The sequence below is a fragment of the Mauremys reevesii genome, linkage group 14, assembly GCF_016161935.1.
Source record: "Mauremys reevesii isolate NIE-2019 linkage group 14, ASM1616193v1, whole genome shotgun sequence".
In the NCBI taxonomy this organism is placed as follows: Eukaryota; Metazoa; Chordata; order Testudines; family Geoemydidae; genus Mauremys; species Mauremys reevesii.
Window position 1 is genome coordinate 1931882 of NC_052636.1, and position 12986 is coordinate 1944867.

The window sequence follows — 12986 nt, forward strand, 5'->3', positions numbered from 1 at the left end:
TAGTCAATAGTTTAGGTCAGTATTGTCTCAGATGATCTGGAGTGAGAATTCCACAGTAAGTGACTTGAAACTAGCCAAAACACCCATGTATTTGATCCCCGAAGCAGCTGTGACCCAGGCCTTACGGGAGACTACTTATGAAGCTATCTCCTGCATTATCGAATAACATGGGAAATATTGTCCCTAACTATGCAGATACAGAGGAAATAAAAGTGGTGTGTTTTTTTTAACTCACCCTTTGTACGTGCTGTAAATGTGTATAAAAGTAAATCAGTTTTGAATGTGAGATAGTTGCAGAAAAATATCTATTTTTAATAGAAATCCCACTTCTCATAGTTTACAGAGATTCTGATCTAATTTAGACATGTGCCACCAGATTAAAGAAATAAATGTCATGTTTGGAGATGCCATCCTCACTAACACTGATGAAATATTGCATGGTTTGGTGAAGAATTCTACTCCAGAGAAGTATAAATTTACCCCAAACAAGGCCGAGGATTTGGCAAGAACTCAGGTAGAAATAGGCACCTGATGGTTAGATTTCACCCCTGAAAAGGAAGCTGTGATGAACTATGGTCCAGGTAAAATTGCTTTTAGAGCACCCTTCATGACTTACATAACATAAGAACATAAGACTTCAGTGTCCAAAGGCTGCCATGGTTAGATTTGGAACTACTGCCCTTCACCATTGGATCCAAAGTGTCATAAACTAAAGAGAAAAACTGTTGATTTCCCTCAGAGAACGCTCCTTTCCTGTAGATCCCCATCTCTTTTCCTGGTTGGGGAGCAGGGATTTTCGTGCTGTGCCAGTGAGCTTCCAAGTTCAGACTGCAGCATACACAAATGTTGAGTTCTCTTTCTATGGTTTTGTCTCTTAGTTTTGCTCTTGTTTCTTACACATTTGCATCCCTTCTCCACCATCTGCTATTCTGAAAGATTAAAAAGTGTGAAAATAGAGTACAGATGTTTTTCCTTATGAGGCAAACCTGCCCACATAGTGTGAGACATCTTCCACCAATCCTTATGGCAGATGATCCCCAGGTAAATGAATTCACACAAGTTGGAGGCACCAATGTTGGGGTGAACCACAGCTTTACTCAAGGGTTCACTGGGTGGAAATGGAGTGAAAAGGAAAGTGAGACATATAATAGAGTTTTGTAATCTTTGAATATGTTGTTTTTAGCAAATGAAATTAAACACGCAGTTAATTATTAGAGTAAGAGACTAATTATGTGACAACTCAAATTACACTGGAAATTTATATATATTTTTTTCTTTTTAGAAATATGGGAAATGGTGGCTAATCATGAAAAGCTTATTTGATGTAATTTACACCCTTTGGACTAAAGAGTTCTGAATTATAATGTCACTCTAAAGATTGGGGTGGTGAATATGTGAGAGTATATGAGAATAAAGACCTGGTACAGATTTTAGTTATTTCTGTTTCAAATTAAATTTATTTTGATAAACTTTAAAGTAAATTTATGTTAAGAGGAAAACTACTTAAGGAGATAAGTTTTACTTTAACCTTTTACTCAGTAAGATTGTAAGAGTCACTGAGTTCCCCACTTCCCATGTTTGCAAAGGAAAGAGATGACATCTCTCATGAGATCCACATTTATTTTTAAGCTTGGTGATGGATGCATGATGCAATGAGTAGCTTTGTTGTTAATTTTTTTTCTCCAAATAGCTATTTTTTGGGTGCTGAGATCTATGGAAACCTTCTCAAACTGGCCTTGATTATCTTCCATTTTTGATATCTTTGGGGTTTGCACCTGAATGTGGTTTGCAGCAATAGATATCTTGAGAAAAAGGCTGGGTTAAAGGAGACTTTTCCAAACTGATGCTAGCCCAAGATCTGCCTCATTCCAACCAGATTGTCCACCTTGTTGGTATCTGAGGCATACTTCACACCTGATTTGCCCCGAGATCTTGGGGAGGCACCGTAAAGCAGGGTCAGCTAGAAACATCAACCATAAAAATCAAGATAAAGGCTGAAGTCCTTCGACTTTCAGGTCAACAAGATATCAGAGAGAGACTGATCCCCTCCGGGGAGGGAAATCGTGACATTAATGGCAGGCTGTTCCAACATCAATTAGTCTCCTTTTACCTGGGAAAGTCTGTGAGCATGGAGTGTAGGACAAGCTACTCAATTGTCTGGTTCCTCGACTGCAGCTATAGCTCCGAGTATCCAAGAGTCGACAGAGTAAGAGAGCTGGAGCACTCCAACTTATTTTAGGAGTTTATTGTTCCTTTTTTATTTTGTTTGTCTTTCATTTGTATAATCTAGGGTATGCCCCCTGCCTTTCTATCATCTTCGGGTGTGACAAGGTGGTTCAGTGAATACATCTGTTGATCACCTGTAAAATCCACACCGGGAAGATGCCAGAAAGAACAGTTCCCCAAATCTTTTGTGTGGCAGTTGTTCCATTTCTACTGACTACAGCCTTGATAAAGGCTGCATCTGTGTTGGAGTGGGAAGGAGAAGGATTTAGTCACACGACTGTGAAATCTGAGGAGGAAGCTTTAATTGGCTTTGAGGTTGTAGCTTAAACGTGAACAATCATTTCATTTCAGTATGGAAATATTCATTGGTTTCAGTGTGCTTGAGCTGCCAGGGTGAAGTTCTCTGACTAGGGTTTGTGACTAAATGGACAGCCGTCTCACTGGATTACTCTTCTAAAATAGATGAGTTGTTTATCTGTTTTATTAATCTGATTATTTGATTAAACGGATGACTTGATTCCAAAGCAATATCATTGTTCGCGCCTTGATTTACTGGTTCAACTTGAACTTGATAACTCTGTGTTCAACCCATAAATAAGTTGTTATGTTTATCGTAATTTAGCCTTTGTAATGTATGGTCTTGATTTTCTTTGTTCGTTATAATAAAATGTCTCAAAGGGATGGTGAGTCATGTTTCTCTCAATAAGCACCATAGGCCGTAACTGTAGCGAATCTGGCTGGAAATAAGGTGGCCCACCTGGCAGCTGATCCCAGCTTCAGTTGCTCCTCAAGGGATTCGAAGCATTGCACGGGAAAATGAGCTCCCCCACCTAGGCTTATGGGAGCGGAGACTGGAGGTCAATGTGTCTGAGTGAGGAGGTGTCTGTAAGGTGGGGGTATTTCTGTGTAGGAGCAGAGAGATTCGCTCTGCTTCTCACTACCATGGGAAGGCCCATCCTGCGCCCCCATCTGGGGCTGTGACTGGGTGAGGTTGGGGGTCTGGTCCTCAGGGTTGGAAATGGATGTGGTGCTGGCAGAGTAAATGTATGTGTGTTAAAGGGGCAAATTGGGGCGTTGCTAAGAGGACAGAGATAAAGGTGATAAACTCTGTGTTGTTTTCCGAAGTTGGAGCTGTGCTGAAGTTGCGGTTCTGCCAGGGGACATCATCTCACCAGGCAACCTTAACTCTGTTAACCAAGTGAATTTAATTATCAGAAAGAAGTTAGCAGATTTCTTCCACCTCCCAGGCCATGGAGACCAAACCCTTTCCTTTGCTTTATCTTTAACGGCTCCGCATTTGTCTGAATTTCTCCTAGTAACAGATCCAAGTTCTGCTCCCTCCAGAGCCTGTGTGCTTTGGATCTGATGAGCAAAGATTATTCATTTCCCCTTCAACCTGCCTCAGATACCAAAGAGAGAGCCCTTCCCATGTGTCTGTCTATCTGAATCCATCTGTCTTTCCGCTGCTGATCTCCTCCGATTCCTTCACAGTGGGGAAGGGCTAGTGCCCATTTTCAAAGCACCAGACAGAACAAAGTCAGTCACCAAGCAAAATAAAATAAAATGTGCAAATCTATGTCTAATCAAACTGAATACAGATAATCTCACCCTCAGAGATGTTTCAGTAAGTTTTTCTTTTTTCTCAGACAGGACCCCTTCCAGGCCTGGGCACAATTCTTTCCCCTGGTACAGCTCTTGTTCCAGCTCAGGTGGTGGCTAGGGGATTCTTCATGATGGCTCCTCTCCACCTTTCTTCTCTTTCACCCCTTTATTTATATCTTTTGCATAAAGCGGGAATCCTTTTGTCCCCCTCCTTCTCAATGGAAAGACACCAGGTTAAAGATGGATTCCAGTTCAAGTGACATGATCACATGGCACTGCAGAGGGGGGGAGGTGAATCTGCTTTCCATGTGGCTCTGAGGCCATAGGACGCTCTGGGAAAAGCAGGGCGGGAGGGGCATGTCATACCCAGAACATTGGAGGGTCCGGTACTTTTGGGGCTGGTGTGATCCTCCCCCCCCCCCGCCAACATGACCTCACACACTGTGCATACGATGTCATACTTCTGCAGCCATTTTTAAGTGCATGACCATGCACGAACCACCCAATGACCACAAGATCCGTTAAGGTACGAAGGCCTGGTTTATTGTCTACCAAGCACAGTAATCGCACCTGGCAGACTCTACGAGGATACTAAGACAATGGACGCAGCTCAGTGAATGGCGGGACTTTCCCTTCCTACCTCAACTGGACAAAGACACGCCCTCTGAGATACATCTTTATACCCTGATACAATTTAGTATTGTCCCTCTGACATAGTCACTGCTCCTGGTCGTGGCTACTTATCACCTTGTATATGTTGGTTTGATCAAAACATCTCTAGTACATACTGTCATCCTGACCTTACCTTTTAGGAGGGATCGGTGTGTTCCTGTTATCTTGGGGAATGTTTCTGTACCATCCTTGATATGGGGATGTTCTGGTACCACTTGATATCAGGATGGGTTTGCATAACTACTCTGTGCCTAGCACTTGCTAGGAATGTGAATTTCTGCACTATCAGCCCTGTTCTTGCCAGATTCTGTGAGCAGGTCCTGCCTCGTACCAGGCCTCCGATACAAGGGCTTATGTTTCAAGCTCTCTCCTACTACACACACCAGGATGGCTTTGGGACACCAGCAGCACCTGTGCTCTCTCTGCCTTTGTTACCCTTAGGAGCGAGAGCTCAACTAACACCACCACTGCCTGTGGAAACAATCACGGGCTCGACTGCCATAACAGACAGTGGAGAACAGGGGCGGCTCTAGGCATTTCGCCGCCCCAAGCACGGCAGGCAGGCTGCGTTCGGCGGCTTGCCTGCGGAGGGTCCGCTGGTCCCGCGGCTTCAGCGGACCTCCCGCAGCCGTGCCTGCAGGAGGTCCACCGAAGCAATAGGACTAGCGGACCTCCTGCAGGCAAACTGCCGAAGGCAGCCTGCCTGCCGCCCCCGCGGCGAACGGCAGAGCGCTCCCCCCCCACCCGTGGCTTGCCGCCCCAAGCATGCGCTTGGTGTGCTGGGGCCTGTAGCCGCCCCTGGCTGGTAGCCACCTGGGGCAGTGCTCTGTGTGTATCCCCCAGCTCCAGCCCCACAGAAGCTGTGGGGGGGGGGGGGGAGGATGATCTCTGGCACCACATGGGGCAGTAGCCTGTGTATAGCCCCCCCAACTGCCACAGTGACCCCTGGTGGCTAAGTGGGGCAGCCCCCCCGGTTATTCCCTCACACACTCATGGGGGGGCAGTGACCCCTGGTGGCTAAGTGGGGCAGCCCCCTGGATACTCCCCCCCACACACACTCACGGGGGGGGCAGTGACCCCTGGTGGCTAAGTGGGGCAGCCCCCCCCTTTACTCAACCCCCCCACTCATGGGGGGGGCAGTGACCCCCGGTGACCAGCCGGGCTCCCTGGGCAGCGGGGGCTGCGCTGTGGGAGGGGGGATAAACCCCCCACCCAGCCCCTCCCCCTGCCGGGGTTCTGCCCCCCCCCGCTTAGCCCCAGCTCCCCTCCCCCACCCCTGACTTGGCTCCTCCCCTCTCCCCGCCTCCCGCTGTTTAACCCCCCCCCCGCGCACGGTCAGTGTCCGCCCCCTGCCCAGACTCCGCCCATCCCCGCACCCGATTGGCCCCTGGCAGGGCAGAGTGAGGGCGCAGCGGCTTCAGCGTGTGCTACTGAGCATGCGCCTGCCGTGATCCGCGCGCCTGCGCAGTCCCAGCCAAGGCTGAGCGCGAGCGCGAGTGCGGGGGGGTGGGGCTCAGCTCCGCCGAACCCGCCTCCCGGGTCTGACCCGGCGTCAGCGCGTCCGCAGGGGCAGGGGCGGGGCGGGGCCCGAGAGTTCGGCGGCGCCCGGGGCAGGCTGGGAGACGTAGTCCCTGACGCACCTCGGGCCGGAAATGACGTTTGCCCAACCGACGGCTGGAGGCGGTTAGCGGTGCGCGTGAGCGCGCCCCCCCTCCGCTCTCTGATTGGCGGAGAGACCCTGGAAGCAGCAGCGCGCGCGCGGGGCCTTCTGGACTGAGAGTCTCGGAGTCAGGCGTGGGGGAGGGGCAGATGGTGTGAAATGGGGGTCAGGTGGGGAGGGGCAGACAGTGTGAAATGGGGGTCAGGTGGGGGCTGGAAAATCAGCTGGGGTGGGGGAGGGGCAGACAGTGTGAAATGGGGGGGTCAGGGGGGGGAGGATGGAAAATCAGCCAGGGGGGGGGGAGGGGCAGACGGTGTGAAATGGGGGGATCAGGCGGGGGGGATGAGAAATCAGTCAGAGGTGGGGGGGGCAGACAGTGTGAAATACGGGGGATCAGGTGGGGGGGGATGAGAAATCAGTCAGAGGTGGGGGGGGCAGACAGTGTGAAATGGGGGGGCAGGCAGGAGGGAATGGAAAATCAGCCAGGGGTGGGGGAGGGGCAGAAAGTGTTAAAGGGGGGCGCAGTCAGGCAGAGCGGGTGGAAAACTATTGCTGTGAATCCGTCTCAGGATATGGGAGTGAGGGTGGCGGAAAGAGCTTTGATGCCCCTGCTGCAATGATCCCTTTAAAAGGAGTCTGGCCTCCTCCTTCCTGAGCTACGTTTCAGGTCTCGCAGAGACGCATGTTAATCCGGAGTCACTGCAAGTGAGAACAGGGAGTGACTCCAAATTAACATGGGGGCAGATAGGATTAGGATGTGTCTCTGTGGGGAGGAGGTTAGTTACTCAGTTTCTCTCTGTCTCTTTCTCTGCCTCAGGATATTAGGATTGAGCTTCCTGCTTCAGACGCTGCTGCTACCATTGCGATCTGAGAGCCCAGGTTGAGCAGCTGCTGCTCCCCCAGCAGGATCGGGGCTGGGGAGTGACCGTGACTAAAGCTTCCTCTGTGCCCAGCCAAGGTGAGGATTTTCTCCTGCTGTAATTAGCCCCATAGGTCACAACCCAAGGCTCTGCCCACACCAAATCTGAGTCAGAGACGCCAGGTGATTCATAGAGACCTCAGGGAGTGGGCATGAGAGTGACACTGCACGAACAGCTCCTCCCCACCCCATATCTCTCCTCCCCTTAGTAACTGCAGGAACCGATCCAGCTATAGGAGAGCAAGCCCCCAGGACTGGCTGTCATCCAGAGCGGGAGAAACAGGGGACGGGAGACACAAGAAGAAAAAGGAGACAGAGACTGAAAAGGGCAGTGGGAGAAATAATTGGGGAGAGAGATTCCCCAATTTTCTGACCGGCCCCACACTTATTGTCGCATCCCTGGGCAGATTCACTTTGCTATGATCAAGGTGAGGTGCAGGGGGAGGAAAAGCAGGTTCCTGACTCTCCCTGTTCCCCCTGCGATGGGAGTGTGCTGGTCTGGGGACGGTGTCAGGGGAAATGCCCCAATGTCACACTTTTTGTTCTGCTCTTCTCTCCCATTTGGTTCCCAGACTTTGTTACTGGGAGAGTTTCAAAATGTCTCGGTGGTTTCGGGCTAGTGGGAGGGGCTGGTCAGTGCTGTAACCAAGTGACCAGACATTTCCCCAGCATAGACTCATAGTACAGTGTCTCCTCACTTAATGTCCTGCCGCTTAACGTTGTTTCAAAGTTACGTCACTGCTCATTTAGGGAACATGCTCGTTTAAAGTTGTGCAGTGCCCCCTTATAACGTTGTTTGGCTGCCTGCTCTGACCACTGCTTGTAAGATTCTGTGGAAGAGCAGCGACTTTACAAGGGAGCATTGCCCGAGGGACTCTAGTCCGGCCTGTGCTCCGGAGAGGAGGTGGGAAGAGGTGGACCTGAGGTGGAGCAGGGACAGGAAGAGGCGGGCCTGGAGCAATTCCTGGCAAATCCGCACCTGTTCTTCTCCGGGGAAGCTGCTGCTGCTGTAAAAGGTGCTTCCTGGCCTCCTTGCCTGCAGCGGGCTGTGCCTGTGTGGGGTAAGCCGGGGCACTTCCCAACCACAGTACAGTACTGTATATGCCTTTTGTCTGCCCCCAAAAATTTTCCTTGGGACCGAACCTCCTGCATTTACATTAAATCTTATGGGAAAATTGGATTTGTTTAACATCGTTTCACTGGCCGTTGCATTTGTCAAGAACATAACTACAACGTTAAGTGAGGAGTTACAGTCCTTTAGGGCTGTAATGAACCTTGAGTCACTTTCATTGTTGAATTTAAACCATTGAGCAATGCAGTCTTAAAAGCCACTGTATCAGGGGCAGTTCCTCGAACCACTGGCACAACCCCAGAGGCCATGGCCAAAATCTCCTCCTTAATCACATACAAGTACTGCCCAATCAGAGGCACTAGTACAGGCCTGGGCCAGAACCTCATAATCTGCCAGCCTCCACCCAGTCTGGGACAACACCTTCACCATCCAGTCCAGACATGTGTCCTTCTCTAGGGGTCCCAGGAGCTGAGCAGATGCCTGGACCTGATCTGGGGTAAAATCAGAAACCTCAGTAACGGTTTTCCTGGTTTGCCTTTGCTGTTGTGCATCATCTGGGTTAGGTTCCTCACTAGTTACCACCCTTGTGATCACTGGAGCCACAGGATTGAGCTCCTGGGTCTTTAATTTCAAATCCTGCACTTCCCTGTGTGCAGGGGCATAGGGCCCCTCAGGAAGAACATCTGGGGGGTACGGGCATCCAGGATCCTTCCAACTAGTCCTCTTCCAAGTGTCTGTGTCCCTAGTGCCCATGCTCACACTCCCCTGTATCGCTGCCACAATGCCCCTCTGGGCCCCCAACATGCTTTCCAGCTTCTCTATTCGCTGCCTGCAGGCTGTGTGATCACTGCCTGTCTGGGCCCGATCCTTATTTTCCTGTACCACTGCTCTGACAGCTGCCTGTGCATCTCCCAGATTCATCTGCAACTCAGAGAGCTCACTATTCAGGCTTTCCACTGTCAGCTTTAGCTGCTCACACTCTCCCGTTTTTTGCTTGCAGAGTGGCTGCATTCTGTAATACAGAGGCTGCACTGGCCCATTCAGATGCCTTATACTGAGCCAGAGTGTCCTTGACTACAGCCAAATCAAATTTGTAATCCTCCAGTTGCCTTTCCTGGAGTGCTACCAGGCTGGAGAGATTGGTGACTGTTTTCCACAATGCCCAGGCTGCTGCTGCTTTGGTTTCGGTTTCATGCACTTACAGAATGCTTCAAACCCCTTATAAGCAGAATCCAGGGCCTCTCTCCCCTGGAACAAATCTTGTCCCCATGGGCATGGACCCCTTTCTGCTACCTCCTCAGCTAATACCCACCCCTCCTGGTCCCTTTGCCTGGTTTCCATTCCCTCCTGTTGCTTCAGGGTGAACATTCTGCCAAGCAGGTGGTCGCCCTTTAACACATTGCCACAAGTACTCTGCTATTATTGTGTTTGGCTGGATCAATTCGGTCCAAATGACCTTAGGCTGCCTGCATTCTCTCCACCAAATGTGTTACCCACAAACATTTCTCTAACTCTTCCATGCTGTAGGGACACACACACCTTTACCCAATTCCTAGGGATCAAGGTACAACCCTGTTAATTTGTACATCCACCCTTACCCAATTCCTAGGGCTCAGGGTGCACCTTCCTGCGGGTTGGGAGGATCTTTAGCCACTGAAAGAGCCTCACACAGTAATATCCTTATCCTCTCTTTATTGACAATTCCCAAACAAGCAGAATACACATACTAAGCACACAGTGTCATGCTCACCAATCCTGGTACAGGCAGGCAGCCTTCCTCTGTTGGCCAGGCAAGGTCAGTCTCTGGCAGCTGTTATCTTAGGCTGGGTCTTGGAGGTGAATTCTTCTCCTTGGGGTTCCTTGTCTCCTTTGGTCTTCTTCAGACTTCAGAAGGAAACTGCTGAGCTTCAGTTCATTTGCAAATTTGACTCCATCAGGTCAGGATTAAACAAAGACTGTGAATGGCTAGCCAACTACAAAAGCAGTTTCTCCTCCCTTGGTGTTCACACCTCAACTGCTAGAAGAGGGCCTCATCCTCTCTGATTGAACTAACCTCGTTATCTCTAGCCTGATTCTTGCCTGCATATTTATACCTGCCTCTGGAAATTTCCACTACGTTCACCCTCGAAAGCTTATGCTCCAATACATCTGTTGTTCTTGCATCCGAAGAAGTGGGTATTCACCCACGAAAGCTCATGCTGCAAAACGTCTGTTAGTCTATAAGGTGCCACAGGATCCTCTGATACTTGACAATGTAATTTCTTACTCTAAATCTTATTTCAGGCAGGTTGCAAAGTGTCTCTGGTTCAGAGTTCCAGTTATATTTCTTTTCAGACTGGACCCCTGTCTCAATCTGGACTCCCCGCCGCCCCCCCCCCCCGGCCTTCTCTTCAGGGGGCTTTAGCAGTCTTTCTTCTTGGGCAGACAGGCCATGGAGAAGAGGAATCTCATTTGCCTTCCTACCCTTCAATAGGATTTACATAAGCTGGGAATCCTTTGTTTCCCAAACTTGGTCCCCCTTCCCTTCCAGTGGAAAGTTACAAGAAGTCCCAGGTAATGTTGAGTATCCGGTGATGAGACCACCTGACTCTGTAGTATCACAGGGTCCAGGAGTCACTGGCAGTATGGAGCCTTTTCACAGTCCATTGTCTTCGCTGATGGCCCATCCGCCCTGTCTGGCTTTTCCATTGTTGTATCTGAAATGTTAGCAGTGGGCGTCACCCAAAGTAGCATAGTTGAAATACAAATACATAGTCAGTATTCCCAGCTTCAGATACAGAAATGACATGTGCATACAAATTGGATAATCACAGTCAGTAAATTCAGCAAAGGGTCCTGTGGCACCTTATAGACTAACAGACGTATTGGAGCATGAGCTTTCGTGGGTGAATACCCACTTCGTCGGATGCATGTCAGTAAATTATAACTTTTCCAGTGATATCTGACGAGACCCATCTTGCACAAAGTACGTCTCTGTTATCACATATTCACTTCCGTAAAGAATATTGAGGGAAATGTCGCACTCATATACCAGTTTTCAGAGTTCATTGACGTCTGCCTTTTTGAAGTCTGTTGTCCTTATTTTCCTGCTCTAACGCCTTCCTTCTCTTAGAATCACGAAATCATCATTTCATGAATGAGTTTGCCCATATTGCTTTCCACTAGGGTTACCATACGTCCGCATTCTCTCGGACATGTCCGGCTTTTTGGGTTATAAAGTCCAGGGGGGAATTTGTAAAACTCTCAAAAAAGGTCTGGGATTTCCCTCCCCATGCAGAGCGAGGCGCAGCTGACAGAGAGGCCGAGCCGGATTGAGCCTCTCGCATCGCGGCCTCCGGCAGCCAGAGCCCCTCCCCTTCTCCCTGGCTCCTCCCCCTCCTCTGCAGCCTCAGTGTAGAGGGAGATGGGGGGTTAGATGGGTCGGAGGTTCGGGGGGGCAGTCAGGGGACAGGGAGTGATTGGATAGGCGTGGGAGTCCCGGGGGTCTGTCAGGGTGTGGATAGGGGGCGGGGCAGTCAGGGAACAGGTAGGGGATGGAGTCCTAGGGGAACAGTTAGGATGGGGGGGTCTCAGGAGGGGGCAGTCGGGGACAAGGACAAGGGAGGCTGAGATAGAGGGTGGAGTCCCGGGGGATGGTTAGGGGCAGGAGTCCCGGGAGAGGGTGATCAGGGGACAAGGAGCAGGGGGGGTTGGATGGGTTGGGGGTTCTGGGGGAGGCAGTCAGGGGGAGGGAAGTGGGAGGGAGTGGATAGGGGGTGGGGCTCCCCCCCCCCCCATGGAGTGTCCTCATTTTTTGAAAGTTCAAGTATGGTAACCCTACTTTCCACCTTCTGTTTCCTAACAAACCCCTGCCTGTTAGTCAGAGTCAACCCTACAATGCCCGTCCCCCTGGTTCCTACGTCCATCTTCTGAAGCAAACAGGTGTCCCCAACACATTCCAAGAACTTACTGGACGCTTTGTGTTTGTTTAATTCCTTTTCTAACAGGTGTCTGGGTAGCTAAAGCCCCCCCCCCCCAATTACTAATTGTGTTTTGAATATTTCTGTTATTTGCATGACAGAGTTGAGAACATCCGTCTGCGGGGAAAGAGCTGGGGGGAATTGAGATGTGACGTGACTGTCCTGTTCTGACACGTCCCCTTCTTGCCCTGACAGGCTGCAGCGTCACGTCCCACCCTTCCAGGAGCAGGGAAGGGAAATGGCTGCCGTGGAGCCAGCTCAGGTAGGGATTATCGGGGAGTTGCTGGTGGGCCCCTGTTGGCAGGAGAAGGGCAGTAAAGACATGGGAGCTGGGTGCTTCTGGGGTGGTCAGGAGCTGGGAGGGGGGCAGGAAATACCCAGGGTGGAGAGAGAGAGAGGATGTGACAAACCTGCTGGGATTAGTTTACAGTGGGGCCTAGATTCTAGCAACAGACCCATGGGATTTGTGGGTGGAAATTCCCTAATTTGTCAAGAGGAAACACCAACACCCCCCAAAACTGGGCTGGGGAAACGTACCAGCCTCCAGTACTGGAGTCTGAACCTACTAGCCAGAGGACAACCCCCAGTGAGGCCCAGGGAAGACACCCCATCCCTTCCCATCCAAGTGCTGGCAGTGGGGAGGGTGTTGGGATTCCTGCCAGGGGGCTTGTCCCTGGACCCTGCTGGGGGCTCCATCTCCTGTATCAGCTTCTGGCTGGTAGGTGAGTGTTGAATGTTCAGACCCCTCCCATCTCTGTCTGCTAGAAGGGGCGAGGGGCTCTCTCTCTCTTTCTCCCCTCCCCCGATGCCTCCTGGCTGCTCTGATGGGGAGGGGGTGGGATCCTGCCTGCCTCCCAGAGCTTCCATGTGATTGGC

General features: G+C 50.6%; 1 pseudogene; it reads left to right on the forward strand.

Annotated features, from left to right (window-relative positions):
• Positions 1-6175: 6175 nt before the first annotated feature.
• The window catches only part of LOC120381397, a 36045-nt pseudogene continuing 29234 nt past the window's right edge, over positions 6176-12986 (forward strand).